We start from the raw sequence: 11608 nt of genomic DNA, 5'->3' as shown, positions 1-11608 counted from the left end.
TTTTTTTTATATATTAGAATGAGTACATTACGATATAAATTTATTAGAATGAGTACATTATTATTTATGGGCTTAAAAACCAGATGCAAACAATCAGAATATTGTACCTGGTGGGGAGTGCCCAATGTAAACATGAAACATATGCCATTACCTATATTGTACTGTGGTAGAGTTATGGAGGCCCTTCATAATGCAGAGGTCAACTGCCTGCTCTGCCAATAGTTAGAAATGGCACTATAGTAAGCAGTGTTTAATAAACAGCTGTTTTTCTAAATTCTGCTGAGGTGAAATTCAGTGCAGTCCTGTATCGTGATACGTATCGTATCGTGGCCTCTGTATCGTGATACGTATCGTATTGTGACTTTGCTGGTGATTCACAGCCCTAGTATTCGGTATGAACCTGTATACCGCCCAGCACTAATAAGTGGTAAATAAATTTTGTGACTTGTGATTGTTTGACACTAAGACTTCTTACCGATTTTGTTACCATGGTAACTGAAGTCACATGAATAGGGTTTTTTATACTGACTCACTGTCCAAACACTCCCACACCTTCCTTAATTTTTAACAACTTTTTAAAGACCGTATTTAATCAGGGAACTGTTTTTCAGCACCGTTGGTGGAATGTGTTGTTCAGTATGTCTAACACGCATGAGTCACACCCACAGTGTCTAAAGAAAGATCTAATAAGGGAGTCTTTGCAAGAACACCACATGGTCTGCAAGTCGGTGAGCCATGGCTTTGTCATGCGCCACACACGCAGCGTCTCAGGCTGCCATGTGGACAGACGGTCGGCACAGTTGTGCCTTAGTGTGCAGCTGCTTTGCTCAATGGGACACATACCCCTTTTCATACTCTTTACTTTTGTTTCTCATCAGCTGAGGTGTGTGTGTGTGTATGTCGGGGTGTATAACAGATTGTGTGTTGAGGGTGTATAGACACATATGAGGGTGTATAACAGATTGTGTGTTGTGACTTTCTTGATTAAGAGGAAAGAGATTCTCACACTTATCACACTTCAGAGTTATTTGCTTTGAAAGGGATTATATAGGTTATGAGTCATTGTTGTCTGGGAAAATATTTGTTTGTTCAAAATGCCTGTTGGTTTTGATTAAAATAACCCTCTTTTCCTTTATACCTTCTGTGGAATAAGCAGTGGGGTACGCGTTACAAGTAACATGTTATTTACTATCCCTGTTGTAGTATTATTCATAAGTAAAAACCAACAAGATTTTTTTTTCACCATGTTTCCAAATTCTTTTACATATTAAAAGTTTGTTTTATAGCAAAAGCAGATAACTCCAACAGTCGTTTTTTGGCAAAAGCAGATAACTCCACATTTCATGTTTTAGAGTTTTAAAAAACACTTGCTTAATCTTTGTAATCTCCTCAGATGACAATGTAGATGCCTGACAAACATCATAAACTTCATATCATAAACTGTATGGATGTGATTACACGCAGTACACGGAGCTTTTCCCTCACTTTAATCGCAATTAATCGCGATTAATCGTTTGACAGCACTAATTAAAAACAAACAAGCAAGCCCTGCCCAGATTTCAAAAGTAACGTAACACATTACTTTCCATAAAAAGTAATTAACCTAATTAGTTACTTTTTTAGGGAGCAATGCAATATTGTAATGCATTACTTTTAAAAGTAACTTTCCCCAACACTGGGAATAAGTGGCATGTGTTGGACTATTGAAATGATGGGGCAAATCCTCTGCTTTGAGTTTAAGCTCGTTAGCTCCGCATTCTGCCCGCTTCAGATCAGAAAGAGATGAAATAGTGCGGTAAGATCACATTTATTTGAATTAATTAATTATAATTTATTTCTTATTAAGTAATTCTAAAATTTATCTATTAAGTAATTCTACTTGAATTAATTATTCAAGAGAGAGAGAGAGAGAGAGGTGACAGTTGCCTGTGTGAATTAGCCTACCTGCGTCTGTGCGTCTCTCCAGTAGGCTATTTAATCTATTTTATTAATAAAAGTCACATGGCAGACAGCACTAATTAAAAACAAACAAGCAAGCCCTGCCCAGATTTCAAAAGTAACGTAACACATTACTTTCCATAAAAAGTAATTAACCTAATTAGTTACTTTTTTAGGGAGCAATGCAATATTGTAATGCATTACTTTTAAAAGTAACTTTCCCCAACACTGGGAATAAGTGGCATGTGTTGGACTATTGAAATGATGGGGCAAATCCTCTGCTTTGAGTTTAAGGTTTTTCAGTCCAATTTAAATTCAGGTTCCAGTTTCTTCTGCACACATTATCCGAGTTAAAGGCTTTTGAAACAGTTTTCCTTACAATTGTGACTATCAACCAATACTTTAATATTGATAATGTAATATATTAACATATTAATTAAAAACAAATCTCAGATTCCCAGTTTATGTGGAAAAAAGTGTATTTTGAGTAGGCTAGCTTTTACAGTATTTGTACCTACTGGCTGTTGATTACCTATTATGTGGTTTGATTGCTGTATACACTGTTCATTTTTATGTGTTTTTGTTTTTTGTGATTTCAGTCCTGTCCAATTTTTTGGTATTGTACAACAGTCTTAACCTGCTTTTAACCCTTCAGTTAATGTGATGGCATAGCAGTTGCACTCCTAACTCACTAGTGTTTACATTTTCTGATCTGATGCACACACAAGCTTATATTCCCTCTTTCCTTCCTTCTACAGGCACAAGTTAACTTCAGTTTGGACATTTTGAACCGAGTGAAAGAGAAAAAACACTATACCAAAGGTAGGCCATTCTTATACATCCAGACAAATGCTGGTGTGCCTTCTTGTTATATACATTTTTGTCTACGTGCACAATAACAGAAATAATGTGAAAAAATCAAATATTGCACAACAATAGTGTGCTTGACAAAAAGGAAAATGTTCTGTGGCGACTGAAATGTCTCGTTAAACATTTGCATGACAGATAATGTCTGCAGGAAGCTTGGTGACTGGTTTTTATTTCTGCTGTCTTTTTATCCCCAAGCTAACAGGAAGAATGTCTCGACAAAGATGTCCATTGTGTACAATACATGTGTTTTCAGAGTAACCATTGTAAGTGCAGAAATGTCTGAGACGAAGAAAGTATAGGAAGTGAGGTTGAAAAGAATGATGGAGATTTGGGAGACAGAGTGGGTGAAGGTTTAGCATTCTGACACCACAGCTGGATTTTTGAGAATAATGTCAGGAATGAGTGCAACCATTTGAAGCCTTAGAGGATCTAGACAGCTCAGTGTTTAACATGGTGAATGAACTGGAATGTCTCTGGAAATTAGTTATTTTAAATTAGTTTGGAGTGTTTGTATGTGTATGTTTGCGTTTACTGTAAAGATTAATTTTCATTTTTCCCAGCTGCTAAAATGTAACCATGCCCTCTCTGAAGACTGAACTCCAGTCTTGACCCACTTAAAATTGGATCCAAATAGGAAGTACATTTTTACACTTGCATTAGACTTGCACCTGTGCTTACAACTTAAAATGAGTTAAAATAAAGACATTTTCAAATGCACAATTTTTATTTTCTTAACAATTTATAAATGTGTCAAGGATATAACACTTTCTCTTTTTTTCTAAATAATTTATTCAAAAACACACACACACACAAAACCGCAATTCATATTGACCTTTATATTGACCTTTTCTATGGTGAGCATGGTTTTTATTTTCTGAATGAAAAAAATTAATGTTTTATATATATTATATATTATTTTATATAATTTTTTAAACCTTAAGCTATGAATTAATTGTCAATAAAATCAATTGATTAAATTTAGTGTGACCAATAAGTCTATTAAAATATCAGAGAATTAATTTTCACAACATTTTTTTATGACAAGTAACCAATACAAGCATAGTTTGGGGAAAATGTTGTAAAATGTCACATGGGGCAATGTTCCCAAAACATGATATTTTTGAATGAATAATTTATGATTAAAAAAAAAAAAAAAACTTTAAATTGAGCTGTATATTGTGGCCGTTCATATTTTTCATTGAACAAAATACTCCTTGTACACCTGAATGATTACATATCACAAGACATAAAACTATTATGAAAAGAAGAAAGTTATTTCCCTTAACCAGGAAATTAACGTTCTTAGAATTGACAAGACAGTTGACCCTGAGAGGTCAAGTAAATATCTACAGCGGATCTAAAATATTCATAATTAATTATAACTAGTTATGATTAATTATTCATATTTCCCATGAGCTGATTCGTTACAAAGCACTATGGGAGAAGGTTGCACGCAAGGTGTGGAATAGAGGAAATGGATATCTGGAGTGCCATAGACACAAAGTTTTTTGACCAATCAAATTCACTTTCTTGTCATGCTTCCTTAACATACAGAAACGGAATAAATTATGTACAAATATGCACAGTATGCACATAAAACATATTCTAAATATAATCAGTATATACACAGATACATGATGGGGGTTGGTGTTAAAGAATTGGTATATTTTTGAATGAATAATTTATGATTAAAAAAAAAAAAAAAACTTTAAATTGAGCTGTATATTGTGGCCGTTCATATTTTTCATTGAACAAAATACTCCTTGTACACCTGAATGATTACATATCACAAGACATAAAACTATTATGAAAAGATTGCTTTTTTTTTTTGCCGGCGATGCAGTGTTGCCAGATATTGATACTAAAACAAAAAATAAATAAAAATAAACCGAAATTATTTCCAATCTTTTGCAAATAAGATAAGATAAAGATATCGCTGACTCTAAACTGCAACTTCCTACTTTATTAACTTTCTAAAGCGTTAAATTAAGTGGAAAAGACAAGTCCAAAAATGCTTGGATCTGGCAACACAGAGGCTGCACCCGCGCCCTCACTCACAACTCTCTCAAGCCTCGTTCACTCCGCCATCGTCTCACAGCGATCATTTTCATAACGGGGATGCTAAACATTCTTGCAAACTGTCTAAACTGAATTATACATGTCATGCAGGCATTCATATGAGGAGTTTAACAGCAAACTAGTCATTCAAGGAACACATTTTATTTTTGAACATGAAAAATTTACCGAGGTCCGGACCTCGGTGGCCTCATAGCTGGTTACCGGCCTGCACACGCATGCGTCGTGGTACTCTCTTGAATGGCGGTGGAGACTGACCCAGAAGAGAAGAAATCATTGAACAAAGCCGTTATTTTCGTTTTCTTTGCACACAAAAAATATTCTCGTAGCTTTATAAAATTACGGTTGAACCACTGATGTCACATGGACTATTTGAACAATGTCCTTACTACCTTTCTGGGCCTTGAACGTGGTAGTAAGAAGGGTTTGAGACTTTTGTCATGTCTGTGTGTCCAGCCTGACACGCAACAGGCCCTCACAAAGTTAGCAGCTGGCCAGTGCCACACAGTCCAACTGTGCATGAAGTGCAAAATAGGAACAGTCAAATAGTCAAATGCTCTCCGTTGTCTGTGGAAGCTGTAGCGTCTGGACCACTCAAACACACAATATATATTTTGTTTTTATATTTAACAAATACTCTGTAACCCTTGAACAAAGCCGTTATTTTCGTTTTCTTTGCACACAAAAAATATTCTCGTAGCTTTATAAAATTACGGTTGAACCACTGATGTCACATGGACTATTTGAACAATGTCCTTACTACCTTTCTGGGCCTTGAACGTGGTAGTTCCATTGCTGTCTATTCAGGGTCAGAAAGCTCTCGGATTTCATCAAATATCCAAATATGTTTTCTGAAGGTGAACAAATGTCTTTTGGGTTTGGAATGACATGAGGGTGAGTAGTTAATGACAATTTTCATTTTTGGATGAACTATCCCTTTGAGTATTGGAATATTTGCAATGTATAATTTTTATGAGAAACAGTACTGATCATAAAACTGTCCCATTAACTGTCATCTTCAAACTTCAGAAAGAACTTTAAAAAAAAAAAAAGTAGTTTGTCCCTTCAGGCTTTTCTGAAGTCTTGTAACTACATTTTATAAAAGTGACAGCTGCATTGATTCATTGGGCCTTTTTGTCTATAGTTAACAGACTGTTTAATTGAGTGAGTCTGAGATAAAAGCAGTTGCTGGTTTGCTGCTGTATGTTCTGCTTTATCACAGTTATGTCTATGAAATACTTGCTTATTACATGGATGGAGGACAAAACTATAGGGTTTGCTGACATTTATGTCAGAGTTGTCTGCATAGTGGAAGGCTCTGCATGCATCCATTAAATGAATGTTCTTTATTGCAGATCAAAGCCCCAAAAGCCCACCCTTAGTGCCGCCCATGAGTGACAGTAGGCACAGACTAGTGGGCATAATGTGTGTGATGGGATGCAGTAAACAAGCAGTAATTATGTTGTAGAATATGACGGGTCATAGATCCCCACTATAATTGTTCAAGTGCAGAAGGGTTGGGAAGGGTTTCATTTCTAATGTTACATGATGTAGGAGTTCAACGGTCTGATGGCCTGCAGAAAGAAGGTATCCTGCAGCGAGCTGGTGCGAGACCTGATGCTGCAGCACTGTCTGTCTAATGGAAGCAGAGAGAACAGTGACTGGAGTCTCTGGCGATACTTAAAGAGCCGCAGTTCCTGACTGAACTCATAAATAGCTCATTCTAGGGCCATCAGATATCTGGCGTTCCTGGGCTTTCTTCTGTCTTCATAGACTAAGTACTAATTTCTTCATTTTTAATATTTCCTCTTATGTATCAGTTTCAGACTCTGCAGTATGTTGCAGGTGATTTTGTTTTTTTGCATGGTGCAGCATGTTTGGGTGTTCAGACTTTTGACTTCACATTTCAATCCACCTGGGACTGCAGTAAAGGGGATTGCTTGCTCATCTTGCCCTGAAGCTATACACACGTATTTCAGACACGTACACACACACATAGAGCAAAGAGAGTGAGATACTTGACAGTCAGCACTATCCGTAAACATGTGCCTTTGGTTTTTGTTTGAGCCAGGATGTGGCAGATATATACGGATGAAGAATAGCAGAGTAGAACATCTGGAGGATACAGCTCATGGAACCACTTTAATCTACTTTTATTTTTCCGCTGAAGAAAGAAAAATCACATACCAAGTGTGTTTTTAAAGACCAATCAAAATTGTCGACGTTTCTGAACTCCACACAGAGAGCATTCATTATGCAGACTCTCTGTTTTAAGGCTCGCATCAAAAGCTCTGATGTAAGATGAGGAAAATAGTTTCAAATGAGTGGGTTGCCTCACGGGAGCTGACATATTAAGATCGTATGACCAGCTCACTACTCACTTTATCTCAGTAACCCTCATTATTGGACACTTTTGCTTGTTGCACCCTTATATTATTCTAAACCCATATGACTTCTTTCTTCGGTGGATTTTTTTCCATAAAACAGTTCATAGTGAACACAGCTGTTAAGCTCCAAATATGACAAAACATGCCACCATTAAAATATAGTTGTTAATATTCTTCTCCTAATATCGACTTAGGTCAGCAACTTTACAGATCTTCTTTATGCACCAAGAGCTTGTAACACTCCAAAGAGAAAGGAAAAATTGAAATCGCATCATATGACCCCTTTAAAAGTTTGCAAATATCCTTGTTTCAACCCTAAATTAACATATCTGGTAACAAATGTCCCCTAAAGTTTCCTGCATGTTTGCTGGAAGTCCTCCAAATGTCCAACAAAAAATTTAAATTCTCTCTTAATTTTCTTATTCTTATATCACCCCAGATGTATATGACTTTCCTTCATCAGTGGAACACAAACATTATTTTCAGGGAAATAATCCATCTTTGTGATTCCATATAGTGCAAATGGACAGGTTCTTCAAAGTTTACAAAAACCACACAATATGACATAATCCATTTGACTCCAGTTGATGAATTAGTGTCCTCTAAAGCAAAAATGATGTGTTGGTAAGAAAAATACTAATGTTTAAACTTTTTGAACTATAAAACCATAGTTTCTGACTAACTGTCAAATGCAGGTTAATGAGTTCATGCTAGATGGCGTGATGTAAGCGAGTTGTGAAACTTGCACGACAAGTGAGCGGACCATCACTTCTAACGTGAGTTTCACAACATGCTTTTTCTAATCATCTTAATTTGTCTTCTACAGTAGAAAGTAAGTCGTATACATCTGGGATGGCATGAGGATGAGTATATTATGAGAGAATTTCATTTTTGGGTGGAGTAAAGAACTCTACATGAAGATGTTCATGGATACTCAGGAGATGTTGTGACAACCTTTTTTAGTCAGTTGGGATGTCTGTAGACTAACAGACAACAAATTATTTCATCATAATGGTCTCAAAAGTGACAGTGACAAATACGACAGTCCAGAATCCATATCTCTCTCAGTTTGGTGATTCTACAGTATTGACACAAGCTTATATGATTAAGTGTCAATGAAGTTGGTGTTTAAGATCTTCCTTGTTGCTTGAATATTTTGGCTCACTGTGTTAGACAGAGTGAAGGTCAGACTACGGAAAACGACACGCCTTTTCCCTGGCGAACTTTGGACTTGTGTGGCTCCTGTATGAAAGGAGTTCTTTCACTGGGCCACCGGCTGTGCGTGTGCAGGTGTGTGCTTTTTGTGCCATTTGGATAGCCAAAGGATATGACGTGGAGTGCTGAGTGAGAATCAATCCACACCCTAATGAAATGTCTTAAGAAACCATGTCAAGTGTTTCTCACAATTTTTTTTCCTCTCTCTCTCTCCTACTGCCTTTTCCTCTGTATGTGTCTTATCTGTCTATTTCCTATGATTCAAACAAGATCTGTTGTTCTGAAGAAAACGAAATTAGGTGATGCACTCTTTTTCATAGGTCCTGAAAGAATTTGTAACTAAAACTCCTTTATACCTGTGTATGCTTGATGACTATACACAAACGTAACCTAGAACTGCCACAACAACATGCAGCACAATGACTGACAGCTGTCAGATGTACTTCAGAGGGGTTTGACTTGTTCCTGGATGCTGAAATATCTTCACACCTTCCTCCAGGATTCATAGTTAACGCTGTATGAGGAACCATCCTCAGAATAACAATGTATTCTCTGAGTTGGCGGTTCGTGGTAGCCGACATTTGACTCAGGGCTGTTTTGATCAGTTGTTCACTTTCCTTTCAATACAAAGTGACTCTGTGCCTGCACTACAGATATATTTAGAAATACTCTCTCCAGTTGTCCCTCTGTTTTCAGTCTTTGCAGAAAATGGTTTGATAATGTCTTTAATACAGAGACATAATGGGAAACTGTGGAGATGAAAGGAGCAATGAGAAGGAGACAATTCTGCAATAAGTGAAAATGTGAAATTAATAGAGTGTCCAGCTCTCTGGGTTTCAGAGAAAAGATAGACTGCAGAGTAACAGACATATAAGGTGAAGGAACCAGTGTGGTGTAAAGTCATTGCGTTGATACATTGGATTCTTTGTAATGATATTATAATGGAAATAAAATTGTCAAAATATATAAAATTGTCATTCAGTGTAATGGTCCAGACTTTGATTTTACCATTACACCTACCATTCAGTTTAAGGTTTTATCATTCAGTGTAATGTAAATTCTGTTGAAATGTTGAATGACAGTATCACTATATAGATCATTTTAGCATCTTATTTATACTTCAGATAAATGAGGAATGTTTAATACTGATAAATATGTTTATATATATATATATATATATATATATATATACACACACACAAATATATACATATATATATATGTATATATTTGTGTGTGTGTATATATATATATATATATATATATATATATATATATATATATATATATATATATATATATATATATATATATATATATATATATATATATATATATATATATATATATATATATATATATATATATATATATATATATATATATATATATATATATATATATATATATATATATATATATATATATATATATATATATATATATATATATATATATATATATATATATATATATATATATATATATATATATATATATATATATATATATATATATATATATATATATATATATATATATATATATATATATATATATATATATATATATATATATATATATATATATATATATATATATATATATATATATATATATATATATATATATATATATATATATATATATATATATATATATATATATATATATATATATATATATATATATATATATATATATATATATATATATATATATATATATATATATATATATATATATATATACATATATACATATACACACACACACATATATACATATATATATATATGCATTGTTGGTATAACTTTAGCTCTGCTTGGGATAGTTCACCCAAAAATGAAAATGTGTCGTTGTCTTTTGTTCATCTTTGAAACACAAATGAAGCTGTATTTTCCATTTATTGGAAGTCTATATAATCAACATTTTTAAGCTTTAAATAAAAAGACCAGAAGACATTGTAAAAGTAATCCATATGAACAAACAGATTTATTATAGGCTTTTATCGTCATATAAACATTGATCAGTGCACACAGATAGAGCACATCAAATATGGTCAACGGAAGCTCAGCTACGCATGCTTGATGCGTGAGAACAAACTTCATTGGTTCTCGCATATGAAGTAATCACATCTGAACATCTGTTTACCATATTTGTTGTGCATTACTGAATTTTCATATGTGAATAAATGTAAAAATTAAATCTGTTGATTATTTTCAGTAAGATTTAAAGATGAAAATTGAGGAGTCAGGCATTAGTAAATCCATATACTGTACATTGTCAACAGCTACTAACTCACATTAGTTCCTGCCATGTGATTCAAATATACTGGATCAAATATATCAAAAAGATATGTGTGAAGTCATGCCCTCACAGAGTGTTTTTTGGGCATATTTTAGAATTCACTGCGATTATGGAGTCATTCTCTGATTCAGCAAATACATCAGCTCAGGACTTGATGATAGATTACACACAGCATTGTGTGTGTGTGTGTGTGTGTGTGTGTGTGCGGTAGAGGGAAACAGTGAACAGGCAAAAAAGTAGAAAGAATCAGCTAGTGTGAGTAAACATACATACTTTTATACATACATACATACATGTTTTTATGAATGTCTCGCATACTGGTTTTTAACTGTACTTGTGTGAGTGACTGTGTGCTAAATAAAGGGAGATTTGTCCCTCAGGTTGCATTCTCCTCTCTCACTGTCCTCTATTTCACTCTGCTCTTAAGATTCTTCATTTTTTTCCCTCTCTTCCTTACAGCTAATCTGTGTCCCACTGCACTATACAGGAATATTGTCACATGCCATTTTCCCTCAGAAACCATCTGCCATGACACACATACAATAATCTAATGTTTTAATTGAGGATATTTTCAGAGCTTCACAATTGCTCAGCACACACGATATGATGCTATTCCTGTCTATGGTGTGAGCTGTGTTCAGCTGTGCTTTACACTGAGTGATGATGGATTTGAAAGTGTCTTCAGCTCCACATGCTTCATTTGTCACTCTGCAAGTTAATAATTATTAATTCTACACATTTTATATATGTGTTTATATATAATATATATATATATATATATATATATATTAGGGCTGTCAATAGATTAACAT

At 34.3% G+C, this 11608-nt stretch overlaps 1 protein-coding gene across 7 annotated transcripts in view; it reads left to right on the top strand.

Annotated features, from left to right (window-relative positions):
• Positions 1–11608, top strand: part of raph1b (Ras association (RalGDS/AF-6) and pleckstrin homology domains 1b) — a 63062-nt gene that overhangs the window by 11154 nt on the left and 40300 nt on the right. For 4 of the 7 annotated variants that reach the window (XM_016511936.1, XM_016511941.1, XM_016511940.1 and 1 more), the window contains exon 2: positions 2697–2760. The exons of the other annotated variants lie outside the window; for them this stretch is intronic. The gene's annotated coding sequence lies outside the window, so the exon portion shown is untranslated. The remainder of the gene's footprint in view (positions 1–2696; positions 2761–11608) is intronic. 7 annotated transcript variants of the gene reach the window in all.

This window comes from Sinocyclocheilus rhinocerous, unplaced genomic scaffold (assembly GCF_001515625.1).
Source record: "Sinocyclocheilus rhinocerous isolate Xijiao unplaced genomic scaffold, SAMN03320098_v1.1 scaffold1256, whole genome shotgun sequence".
In the NCBI taxonomy this organism is placed as follows: domain Eukaryota; kingdom Metazoa; phylum Chordata; class Actinopteri; order Cypriniformes; family Cyprinidae; genus Sinocyclocheilus; species Sinocyclocheilus rhinocerous.
This window is presented reverse-complemented; position numbering and strand designations above follow the sequence as displayed.